Source organism: Erythrolamprus reginae, chromosome 3 (assembly GCF_031021105.1).
Source record: "Erythrolamprus reginae isolate rEryReg1 chromosome 3, rEryReg1.hap1, whole genome shotgun sequence".
Taxonomy (NCBI): Eukaryota; Metazoa; Chordata; class Lepidosauria; order Squamata; family Dipsadidae; genus Erythrolamprus; species Erythrolamprus reginae.
Window position 1 is genome coordinate 231648953 of NC_091952.1, and position 13736 is coordinate 231662688.

The 13736-nt window shown below is 40.6% G+C and overlaps 1 protein-coding gene across 1 annotated transcript in view; it reads left to right on the forward strand.

The window, feature by feature from the left end:
- ZFPM2 (zinc finger protein, FOG family member 2) overlaps positions 1 to 13736 on the forward strand; it is a 431256-nt gene that overhangs the window by 16998 nt on the left and 400522 nt on the right. The gene's annotated exons all lie outside the window — the stretch shown is intronic.

A 13736-nucleotide genomic window follows, 5' to 3' on the forward strand; every position in this document is an offset into this window, starting at 1 on the left:
TATTATTAAAATGTACAAAGTACTATTTAAAAAAACCCAATTGGAAAGCGTACCCATATCATTTGTGCATCCTGAAGAAATGGTTCTACAGTATCCTACAGTGGCCGCCCTGAGTCTACGGAATGAATGAATGAATGAATGAATCCTAGATCATTTTAATAGTGTAAACATGTATAGGAGATGACTAGACTGAGCTGAGGGAGGTGTGTCAAACATGTTATCAGTGTCAAGTCCCTTCGACCCACAAGAATCTAAGTCCAGCCCACTTTGAAGTCAGTTGATGTTTCTATGCAATGCCAGCTACTTGGTTGTGCTTTTGGTATATGCCTGTTCACGCCACTATATGTTGAACTATCTCTGAGACCTCCCTGCAGTTTGCATCTTGGGTTCTGTCTAGTCAGGTCCTGCTTCTCTGGATTTGATTCTTAGCACTTGTTCCTATGCTGCTCTGATACATATAGAAACATAGAAACATAGAAGATTGACGGCAGAAAAAGACCTCATGGTCCATCTAGTCTGCCCTTATACTATTTTCTGTATTTTATCTTAGGATGGATATATGTTTATCCCAGGCATGTTTAAATTGAGTTACTGTGGATTTATCAACCACATCTGCTGGAAGTTTGTTCCAAGGATCTACTACTCTTTCAGTAAAATAATATTTTCTCATGTTGCTTTTGATCTTTCCCCCAACTAACTTCAGATTGTGTCCCCTTGTTCTTGTGTTCACTTTCCTATTAAAAACACTTCCCTCCTGGACCTTATTGGAACCCTTTAATATATTTAAATGTTTCGATCATGTCCCCCCTTTTCCTTCTGTCCTCCAGACTATACAGATTGAGTTCATTAAGTCTTTCCTGATATGTTTTATGCTTAAGACCTTCCACCATTCTTATGGCCCATTTTTGGACCCGTTCAATTTTGCCAATATCTTTTTGTAGGTGAGGTCTCCAGAACTGAACACAGTATTCCAAATGTGGTCTCACCAGTGCTCTATACAGCGGGATCATAAATATGTGCATTGTATATTTGTATGCGTGCGTGTGGGTGATGAACTGCAATGCAGTAATCATTCTTTGCAATAAATAGGCATTTCATTACTGATTGTACTCATCATGGCAATCATTTCTTAAAATAACTATATAATACTCTCAAAATTCCAACCCTCTCCTTGGTTCCAAAAGGTCATATTATACAAATGGGGCACAGGGGGAAATGTACGAGATGGTCTCAGTGGTTACGCATAGTAGCCTAATATTCCCCCATCCCGTCTGATTTCTATAGTGTTCGTTCTTTGAAGCTCCAGTTCAAACACGGAACAGGCTAAAGGTGCCATTGCTGTTTGTGTTGTGGTCCCCAACCGTGATGCTGTTTGCCTAGAGGGGGCAAGAAGTGTTAATGATGTACTTAAGTGTGGTTAGAAATGTTTTGAATAAAAATCTTTGCCTATAAAGTGCTCTTTCTTGTTTTTCCCTCGTTAACAGAGTGTTCCTTTGTAAGCTTGCAATATGCACAATCAGAAATGTAATTTGATCCTGCCTGCCTGCCAGTAAAGTCTTCTGTGCGAGGTTTATATAATTTACATGCCAATAGCAATGATATTTCTTGTTTCCAGACTTGGTGGAAATAACATTATAGATGGACAGTAATGGTTAATTAAAGAGGTAATGGAGAGTCCACTTCAATGTGCATTGAGTTAACTCAGCGCCCCCCCCCCCCCCGGTTTGGCTTTGATATGAAATATATACCTTGGGAATGTTTCTATTCAATTAAATATTTTACCTCCCAACTAAGAAGGTTAATAATGCCCACATACAGTACTGGGTTAAATAGAAGTTACTTACCTACCTATCTATGCTTTTATAACACACCACCAACACAAAATTCTCATAGGATTGTCCAGAGAAAGTAGGATTCAATTTCTTTAAACCTCACTAATCAAGGATTGCTGCTTTTCTTTTTTTTAATCCCTCATTCCTACAAGGGATCTAGGACTTTTTGGCTCATACCATTATTATTATTATTATTATTATTATTATTATTATTATTATTATTATTATTATTATTAATTAGATTTGTATGCCGCCCCTCTCCGTAGACTCAGGGCGTACCTGTTTCTCCTCCAGGGTTTTGCCTCTGTGTTATTATCCAAAAAGCTTTTATCCTTGGCTGGCGTTCCACCTTTATCCCTGGGACATGGGCCACAGTCTCTCCATCCCAGTCCCTTCGCTGTGGACTATTCGTTGAAGTACAGTTTGCATTGGACATTTAGCCACCCCGGACAGTTTGCAGCCAGCCAATCAGTGAGGTGAATCAATTGGCACCAATTGCTGGCTGTGGGAGGCCAAATGCCCGATGCGACCTGTACTTCTACGAATGGGCTACAGTGAAGGGACCGGGACAGAGGACAAAAGCAGCACCTTGTTCAAAGTCCCCGAGTATACCTCACCGATTGGCTAGCTGCAAGCTGTACCGTGTGGCCAAATTCCTTCCTTCCTTCCTTCCTTCCTTCCTTCCTTCCTTCCTTCCTTCCTTCCTTCCTTCCTTCCTTCCCTCCCTCCCTCCCACCCACCCACCCACCCACCTACCTACCTTCTTTTCCTTCCCTCCCTCCCTCCCTCCCTCCCTCCCTCCCTCCTTCCTTCCTTCCTTCCTTCCTTCCTTCCTTCCTTTTCTATTTCGCCCAGCTCCCACTAAGACTCTAGGCAGCTAAATGCCGGACGTGAATTGTACTTTGGCAAAGGGGCTGGAATGAAAGGGCCATTCAAAGCTAAAGGATGTGGGAGGAGAAACGCTTTTGGATAATAATGCAGAGGCAAAACTCTGAAGGAGAAGCAGGCATGACCAACTGTATGAATCGTAAAGTCCCATTTTGCTTACAAGATGCCTTCCAGTATTGTAGCTTAGTGCCATTGAGAGGGTTGCTAGAATACGGCTTTTAGTAAAACTGTTTTAAGTGATTCTATGATCAAATAAATCAAATATACATTCTTCTCAAATAGACACCAGAACACTGTCATAGCTGAAACTGACCTATTAAGTAGTTGTGCATTTTTTTCCCCAGGAATCCTGTTTTATTTTGCTATAAGAGAGAATGAATATTTCTGGGGTGGTTTTTTTTCCAGGAATATTCCTTGGGATTAAATTAGTCCACATGACTGTGATGTTCAGCTCAGGAGATAGGAACGGAGGTTAGTTTAATAGTTGTTCAATCGACTGCTTTAAGATTATTTTTTGTACCTTTGATTCAACCTTGCTTGACATCTGGTGATTGCCTGGATAAGTCCATGAAATCGCTTGGCAATATTTTCTGAAGTGGTTTGTTGTAGCTTTCTTTTTAGAGTTGAGAAACAATAACTGGCCCAAAATTATTCAGCAGGACTTATGCTAAAAACAATTCTGGAACTCACACTCTCCCAGTTTAGCCTGATATCTTAACTGCTAACCAATTTGGTTTTGGGATTAATTTATCTTATATGATGAGCCATGTTGTGGAATTGAATGAGAAGACAGGTAAATAACTTGGAAGGATCATCCTCAAACTTCAGCTACCTCAGGTACAAGATTTTTAGAAATAAATTTGGGAAAGAGACCAGGCTAGAAACTAGGAGACTGTGAGCTCTAGTCCATTTTAGGCATAAACCCAGCTGAGTGACCTTGAACAGTCATTTCCTCTCAACCTTAGGAAGGAGGGAATGACAAACCACTTTGAAACACCTTGGCAAGAAAACTGCATGGATTCTTGCAGTGTCCAAGAACAGATTGAGCTGGGGGGGGGGGGGGGGATCAAGATTTTCTAACAGAAAAAAAAATCTATATAGGTCATCGGATGATTTTTATTCTGAGGATAGAAGGAACAAAGGGAAAAGATCAGATATCTGTCGTCTTGTTTTTGGAGAGTTTCTTCATATCAGTACTTAGACATTTCCAGTGAATAAATGGGTCTTAGGCACTAAGATGAGCAAACATAATTATCAGGTGTTTTTCCCAATGGCAGATTGAGAATAATTTCTATATAGAATAAGGATAATTCCATCTTCTCAGAAGTCATTGCTTCTGGCTTAATGGAATAAACTCTCTCAGCAAGTACATTTATTTGTGTGTGTGTTTGTGTATGAGTGAGGAATGCAATACTAGATGTATAATACTTATAGAAGATAAACTAATGCGAGCTACCGGTATGTGCAACTTAGAACAAACAGTTAACACATAACATAGTTTTGACCCAAATGCATGTCATGTAGTTTGCATTAAGAGATTTCATTCATTTGAAATGACTTGAATAACAGGTTGAGTTTCCATTTATTTATTTATTTATTGGATTTGTATGCCGCCCCTCTCCGAAGACTCAGGGCGGCTAACAGCAATAATAAGACAGCATATAATAATAATCCAATACTAAAAACAATTAAAAACCCATTATAATAAAAACCAAACAGACATACACACATACCATGCATAAAATTGTAAAGGCCTAGAGGGAAAGAGTATCTCAATTCCCCCATGCCTGGCGGCAGAGGTGGGTTTTAAGTAGCTTACGAAAGGCAAGGAGGGTGGGGGCAATTCTAATTTCTGGGGGGAGTTGGTTCCAGAGGGCCGGGGCCGCCACAGAGAAGGCTCTTCCCCTGGGTCCCACCAAGCGGCATTGTTTAGTTGACGGGACCCGGAAAAGACCCACTCTGTGGGACCTAACTGGTCGCTGGGATTCGTGCAGCAGAAGGCGGTCCCAGAGATAATCTGGTCCGGTGCCATGAAGGGCTTTATATTTCATAACCAACACTTTGAATTGTGACCGGAAACTGATCGGCAACCAATGCAGACTGCGGAGTGTTGGTGTAACATGGGCATATTTGGAAAAGCCCATGATTGCTCTTGCAGCTGCATTCTGCACGATCTGAAGTTTCCAAACACTTTTCAAAGGTAGCCCCATGTACAGAGCGTTACAGTAGTCGAGCCTCGAGGTGATGAGAGCATGAGTGACTGTGAGCAGTGACTCCCGGTCCAAATAGGGTCACAACTGGTGCACCAGGCGAACCTGGGCGAACGCCCCCCTCGCCACAGCTGAAAGATGTTTCTCTAATGTGAGCTGTGCATCGAGGAGAACGCCTTTTGATTATACATCCTTCATTTTGATTATACATCCATTTCATGACTCTTTCATATGTTCTTATAATGGTTAATACTCCTAGCAGTTCTATTAGATCACTGGTTTTCAACCTGGGGGTCGGGACCCCATTGAGTTTCGAACAAACTGTTTCACAGGGGTCGCCTAAGACCATGGGAAAAGACAAGTCTCCCATGGTGTTAGGAACTAAAGCTTCTATTCTGGCACCTTGAAACATATTTTTACAATCCAACCAATCAGGTGTTTGCAGTGGGGGTGTCCCTCTGACCTTCCTGCCAATCAGCTTAAAACTCTATTGGGAGAATTGGTGCTAGACTTATGTTTTGGGGTCACCACAACATGAGGAACTGTATTAAGGGGTCACAGCATTAGAAAGGTTGAGAACCACTGTATTAGATGATCAGAATGTCGTAGGAAACAGCCATAAAGAAACCTAGTTCTCTTTTAACATTTAGATAAACATCTTTTTTGTCTCCCTTTTGCTCTGTTGTGACTTAAAGTAGATATATTAAATATATCTTATTATTTTCATAGATTTTTTTCACCAGTATTTTGCATCATCAGGATCACATTCTACAGTAGAACAGAAGTTTATGGATGAAATTGTCTCTGTGTGATTAGGTAAGCTAGTGACCTATTATAATGGCAAACTGACTAATAAATTCCTTGAATGCATCAAGATCCTTAACAGGATACCCTTGGAAAATATTTACATTAGCCACATTTTCCTGTCTTTTTCAATTTCTAACTATTTGCAATATGTTCATTTAAATAAATTTTATTGTATTGGCAGTTCTGTGTTAGCAAAAACTTCAGAACAGATGGATTTAGGGGTAGTGATTTCTGAGAGTCTCAAAATGGGTGAACAGTGTGGTCAGGCGGTAGGGAAAGCAAGTAGAATGCTTGGCTGCATAGCTAGAGATATAACAAGCAGGAAGAGGGAGATTGTGATCCCACTGGTGAGACCACATTTGGAATACTGTGTTCAGTTCTGGAGACCTCATCTACAAAAAGATATTGATAAAACTGAACGCGTCCAAAGACAGGCTACAAAATTGGTGGGAGATCTTAAGCATAAAACCTATCAGGAAAGACTTAATGAACTCAATCTGTATAGTCTGAAGGACAGAAGGGAAAGGGGGGGGGGGCATGATCGAAACATTTAAATATGTTAAAGGGTTAAATAAGGTTCAGGAAGGAAGTGTTCTTAATAGCAAAGTGAATACAAGAACAAGGGGGCACAATCTGAGGGTAGATCAGAAGCAATGTGAGGAAATATTATTTTATTGAAAGAGTAGTAGATGCTTGGAACAAACTTCCAGCAGACGTGGTTGGTAAATCCACAGTAACTGAATTTAAACATGCCTGGGATAAACATATACCCATCCTAAGATCAAATACAGGAAATAGTATAAGGGCAGACTAGATGGACCATGAGGTCTTTTTCTGCCGTCAATCTTCTATGTTTCTATGTTTCTAAACAAAGGCTTAATGAAGTGATCTTAATGAGGCCTAATAGTCTTTAAGGAAAAGAAAAATGCTTGTGCATTGTTGATATTTTAGTTCAGGAAGATGAAAAATGAAAATATTGTCAATCTTGATATATGAACTTAATGTAAGAGTTGTATTCATTGTTTGTTCCCATCATCAATATCAATTCTTATGTATGTCTGGACTAAGCACATTTGAATTGCACCTTTCTCTACAACCTTAGCATTTTCCATGTTGCTTCAAGGATAACTTTGCCATTGGCAGAGAAATTTTGATGGTCACACAAGCAGTGTTTCCTCTAATTTTTTTGGGGGGTGGGCGGAAAAGTATAGTGTGTGAGCGGCAGTCCCTTTGGGACTGGGCGGCACAGAAACAATAAATAAATAAATAAATAAATAAATAAATAAATAAATAAATAAATAAATAAATAAACAAACAAACAAACAAACAAACAAATAAAAAACCCACCCTGTTTTGCCTCAGAGAATTTCAAAATAAAATACTGTACTGTGTGTCTATAACAGTGAGCTCATAATAGGGCAACTCTATCAATTTCAAAATACCACTTAAATAGTTGAGCTAGTTTCAAACTAGATTTTGATTTTCTTTCTCTCTTCCTTACTCCCATTCTTTTTCTTTCTCTTTTCCTTCCTCTCTTTTTTCTATCTGTTTCTCTCTCTTCCTCTCTTCCTCTCTCTCTCCTTCCCTCTCACTCTTTCCCTCTCGGCTTCTGGGCAGGTTTGGAAAACTCTTGAGTTGATGATGATTTTTAAGTGAGCGATTGCTCACTGCTCAGCTTAGAGGGAACTATGCACACAAGGCTCTAAGTAAAAGAGAATTCCACCTCTTTCCTTGTTCTGCCACTGCTAAATGGAAATAATATATATTTTAGTTATTTATTTATTTTATTTGTCAAACATGTATAGGATAGTTGTTTGCATAAACATATCATAAGTAAAAGTAACGATAAAAGAGGACAGTAGGACAGAGACGGTAGGCAGAATTGTGCACATATGCGCGTCCCTTACAGACCTCTTAGAAATGGAGAGAAGTCAACTGTAGACAATCTAGGGTTACAGTATGTATGTGTGTGTGTGTGTGTGTGTATCCATCCATCCATCCATCCATCCATCCATCCATCCATCCATCCATCCATCCATCCATCCATCTATTTATTTATTTATTACATTTTTTATGCTGTCCTCCTTAGACTCAGGGCGGCTTACAACATGTTAGCAATAGCACTTTTTAACAGAGCCAGCATATTGTCCTTCGGAAGGATGGAAGGCTGAGTCAACCTTGAGCCGGTGATGAGATTTGAACCGCTGACCTGTACATCTAGCAGTCAGCTTTAGTGGCCTGCAGTATTGCATTCTACTGCGCCACCTCGGCTCATAAATAGATATATGTAGATATATGTAAAGATATATGTAAAGAAGATATATGTAAAGAAGATATATGTAAGGTAATATATGTATGTGTATCTCTCTCTCTCTCTCTCTCTCATCTATCTATCTATCTATCTATCTATCTATCTATCTATCTATCTATCTATCTATCAATCATCGTCTGTCTGTCTGTCTGTCTGTCTCTGTCTGTCTGTCTGTCTGTCTGTCTGTCTGTCTGTCTGTCTGTCTGTCTGTCTATCTATCTATCTATCTATCTATCTATCTATCTATCTATCAATCATCGTCTGTCTGTCTGTCTGTCTGTCTGTCTGTCTGTCTGTCTGTCTCTGTCTGTCTGTCTGTCTGTCTGTCTGTCTGTCTGTCTGTCTGTCTGTCTGTCTGTCTGTCTGTCTGTCTGTCTATCTATCTATCTATCTATCTATCTATCTATCTATCTATCTATCTATCTATCTATCTATCTATCTGTAAATATACCTTATGTAAATGGAAGGTTTTCTTATATGTAAAGGCCTTTGCAGACTAGAATTATTATTATTACACTCTGTATGGTTATATAATGAGAGAGGATTAGAAGGAAGTGGAGCTTCGTCAGTAAAATCAGTGCCTTCGAAAAATAGCTGACTTTAAGATGTCAAAATGCGTACTTTTTTTTTGCTGCAATCCATTAACAATGTATTCCTATTTGGTTGTTTTATGTATGCATTGTTTGCCTGTTTTCTGAGCACCAGTTCATTTTGCCTGCATTTGAGAATGCTGCTTTTAAAGGGCTAAGTCAATAAACACAGCATTTAATCAGGGTTTGCAGAGATCATAGAAGAGGTTGAAAAGGGAATCCAGAGGGTTAAAAGCAAAGTACAGATTCATGAGCAGTGAGTTGTTGTGTCTCTAAATCCCAGACATACTTTATTAGGGCAATCCAGCTGGTTTGTTATTTCTGTCTCCTCATTATCAACACGCTTATGGTATGGTCTCTTCCCCCTCATTTTCAGTGCCAAGAATTTGGCAGAGACACCAGGGAGGAGGTCAGAGACTGACTTGGGAGGAGAGTTGTGAAACAGAAAGTGCAACAGAGAAAATCCAGTGGTTGCAAAACTAAATCAGGTTTGTTTTTATCATGGGTAGGCTACCACTGTATGATTCCATTGGCAAACAGTAATTACAGCTATGTGTAATTAATTACAGAAAAACTGATATCTCGGACTCCATTCTCTTGATACTTTATTCTGGTGTTAACTTAAGGCAACTACATGGATGTCTACAGAATTAATAAGGGAGGAAGTTAATGGGAAATGTTACCTTTAATTTCTGCTAACGTGATTTGCCAGTTTAAAAATAGATAATATTTAGGAAATAGATAAATAGATTTGCCATTTTAAAAATAGATAATATTTAGGATCATGTTAGTCTCTCCTATATCTCCTATATCTTCTCTTCTATCTCTTCTATCCATTATATCTCTTCTATCTCTTTTATCTCTTCTATTTTCTGCTATTCTCTCTAGTTATATTTTACACCTATATTTCCTCTTCTATACTCTTTGATACATTCTACTCGTATATATCCTCTATAACCTTCATTGTGTAATATTGTGTATTGGACAAAACAAACAAATAAATGAATAAATGAATAAATAAAATTAAATATAAGCAGGTATATTTTAATACACTAAATATGAGTCCATGACAGAAAGGAAATATGGATGCAAACAAACAGACTCAGATTTACAGGAAAGACACATCTTCATCAGCCCCCTCTTCAAATAACATTTGAGAAAACATACTCTGAATTTTGGTATTTGCAGCTTGATGTTGATTATGCATAGCGCTCTTAAACAGGAAGCTGCCTTTCACATTTCAGTGTCAGTAAAGAGAAGGGTTATGGATCTAACCTTTCTTTTTCCAGAAACTGGTAGTCAGTGTAATTTAGCAGTGTATGTATTTTCATGTGTCATATGTGTAAACTTTCAGAGTTATGGATTATACTCCCCCTTCCACACTCAACAGTCCTTAAATGACAGCTCCCCACTTCTTTTTCATATAATTGTTTTCTTCCTTCTGTCATGTTAGTGACTAATTACTACTGGGTGCTGTCCAGATCCATTAAAATTAATGGGAATATTGCCATTGAGTCATTAGTTGGCAGTTCTGATTGTGTAACACCTCTTAAATATAACAAGAATTATTCATTAAAGCAAGGACTTTAAATACTGAAGCCTAACTTTTTCGATAAGTTTGTACTGGTGATACATTTACATAATAGTTCCCAGTATGTATGGTGCTACAGTGGAACTGTATGAGATGAAAATTGTCAATTCCTTACCTTTAAATTCCTGCATACACAGGGTGTCCAGCAAACGTGGAAAACAGGGAATAATAATAATAATAATAATAATAATAATAATAATAATAATAATAATTTATTAGATTTGTACGCCGCCCCTCTCCGCAGACTCAGTGCAGGGAAATCAGGGAATTATCAAGGAAAAGTACGGTTTGAGAAATATCAGGGAATTGCAGCGGAAGCGGAGTAACAACGCGGACACAGAGCTGGATTTAAAATTGGGTCATTTTTATTAATTAAATAAACTTATTTAATTCAAAACTAAAATGGGACCCGCAGAGGTCAACTAAGAACATTTGGGGTGGAAGTGATGTCACAAAAACTTCCTGGGCAACTTTGGGCATAGCTCCATGCTGATCCAGGTGAAGGGGACCACGGCCTCACCTGTATCCCAGCCATGCAACGCACGTGGGAGGTCTCGCCGTCCAATCCCTAAAAGGCGATTGAAATGGGCGAGACCCAGAGGCAACCTCTCCCCAATTGCTCAGGCCAGTTTAAAAGCCACCATGAGCCCTTGGAGCGAGTCTGCCAATCACCCCCAAAGATGCCCAACGGAGAACACGCAGTTGCTAGCACCTCCCAATTTCCGCCCCTAACCTGCCAAAGAGGGGGGCCAGATCTCTATCTTGGCCCCCTGACTCCCCCCTACCTGCACCAGCTCATGCAGGGACCTCTGCAGGTCCTGTAAAAAGATGGTGTTCCCCTGTCCTGACAGGTGAACGCCGTTGGCACGATAAAACCATGGCTGATCAATTGAAATAGTGGGATGGGAAATGACTACCCCACCCAACTCTCTAACCAACTTGCCAATGGCCTTATTGACCTTATGTCTAGCCCTATGAATGGCCCTCAGGGAGAAGGCGTCCCTCCAAAAATACGGGGAAGGATTTCGGACCAGACCACTTGCGTGGCTGGCCAGCAAGATGAAGAGCCCGCAGGTCCTCGTGGGTCTGACAGATCACTGCCAGGCCACCCAAAACACAAAGGTCATTGCCCCCAAGGTGGAAGACCAACCACCTGGGTGCAACCATGTTGTGGCGCCCGCCCAGGAGCAAAGGGAGGAGCCCCTCCCACCTCAGACCTCTTCGTCCAAGCCAGAAGATCTTGACCCAACGGCCCAAAGACAGCTGGGTCATCACGGTGGATCTTGCTGCGCACCAGCCGGCCCAACATCATACTGTGGCCACACAGCAACGCTGTCAGTTTCTCCAAACGAGGGCTATCTAAAAGAGGGCAGAGAAAGGTTAAACGGGCGGAGCCCTGTTCAGCAGAAACAGGTGGGCCGAACATAAGTCAACTAGGCCGCAGACCTCCAGCAACCAAACTCCTGGATTCGAGAACCCGGAAGACCAGACCCTGCTGCACTAGTGGCAGCCCCTATTCGGAACGAGTGCATCCTGTACCAGGCAGGGCCAATGCCCCTGGTCATAATTGCTCAAAACTGATACCGAGTGAATGGAGAGCTATCCTGATGGCTTAATGTTGGATAGCTGTTGTAAAGTCCGTGTCCGTCTGCAGTCTACTGAGGGCCACGGTTGCTCACTAACCCACCATTCTAGCATTTTCCAAATGTGAAAATCCCCAGAGGGATCGGAAAAAACCACGGGCTTTGGAGAGAAAAGCCAAGCCCGCGAGCCTACTCTTAATAGTTTGACTGATAGGCTGCGCTGCTTAAGCAGAACACCGTACCCCCTCAGGTGATCGATGGGATGGACCAGATGTGTAAACAGCCCTTATACTGGCGAAACTCCCAAAACTCCTTACTTGACCTTTGTGGCTGAGCGCTAATGAGAGGGCCGTGGTCCTGCCTGCATCGAACCTCCACTGCTCTGCAATCCTCCCAGGCCCCACAAATGGCGAGGGAAGGCCTCTGGTGCTGCACAAGCCCCCAGGGCCAGCATCTGGAACTTGGACAACTGACCACGGGACAAGGTGTCAGCCATCCCGTTTTCAAGCCTGGGAACATGACGGGCCAAAAACAAAGTATTCAGGGACAAAGACCTGCGCATGAAATAGTGGGCAATCCGCATAACCCTGTTGCTCCCAGAAGACAGGGCATTCAAAACATGGACAAGAACGAGGTCATCAGACAGAATGCATATCCTGTCCCGAAATTGTCCCCCCCAGGGCTCTGAAGCCATCCCCAGGGGGAAGAATTTCAAAAATGTACGATCCTTAACAATAGAAGAGGCCCTCCACTCGGGAGGCCACATAGAATAGCACCACTGGCCACCCAAAGTAACCCCGAACCCGCGGGTCCCTACGGCGTCCGGACACAATTGCAACTCAGCTTCTAAAGAAGCTCGTGCCACCAGAAGACAGACCATTAAAGTGGGCTAAAAAACCTTGCCGTATGCAAAGGTCATTCCTTACCCCTGCATGCACACACGTCCAATGATGGGGCAAGTATTAGCACAAATAATGAGGGGTATTTTAAATAATATCCTTTGGAATAAATAAATATATATATATTATTTCCATTTTAGTACCTTTTTAAAAAATATATACCAAAAACAAGCAGCCCTTGAACATGAATTTAATTTATTTAGGACCCTAGTTTGTGCAACAATTGTTGTTAAAATGTGAAATTGACAGACCTGTTAATAAGTAATCAAATCATTATCTCTACTAAAGCACTTGGAAATGCATATTGCAGGGATAGTCAAGAATATCATATGATCTGAATTTGGAAGACAATCACTGTCTCTCATTTTCCAGGTTAATGCATATGTTGGAATGTATTTATCCTTTTATTTACATTTATAAAATGTTTTTCATCTTAAATGAGCATGAATTGTGTTTATACACATGCATACATTTTTGTAGAAAAAATAATTTTTTTGTGTAGAAAATAATTTATTTTTATTGCAATAGAATATATTGCACGTATATATCACAATAAAAAATAATTATGAGCTGTTCAGCAATAGATTATCTTAGAGAGTAGTGAAACCTAGAACCAAGGAGAAATTGCTTATGGAGGACAATTACTCGGTGGAATGATTTGTCTCCAGAAGATGTAGGTGCTCTAACACTGGAGGTTTTCAAGAAGAGATTGGGCAACCATTTATCTGAAATGGTATGTCTTTTTCTTGCCTTAGCAGAGGGTTGAACTAGAAGATCTTTAAGGTCCCTTCCAACTCTGCTACTCTGTAATTCTGAAATTCTTGGTGATTTCTACTTTATTAAACAGATAACGAATGCTGTAATAATGGATATCCTGTATTGGGAAGCAGTTGATCTGCAATTGTATTCACCTGATGGTGTGAATGGCATGGTGCATAAAATGTTAACAGCATGAATCTTATTGTTAATTTGGGTAATTAAAATAGGATGCTTGGCTGCATAGCTAGAGGTATAACAAGCAGGAA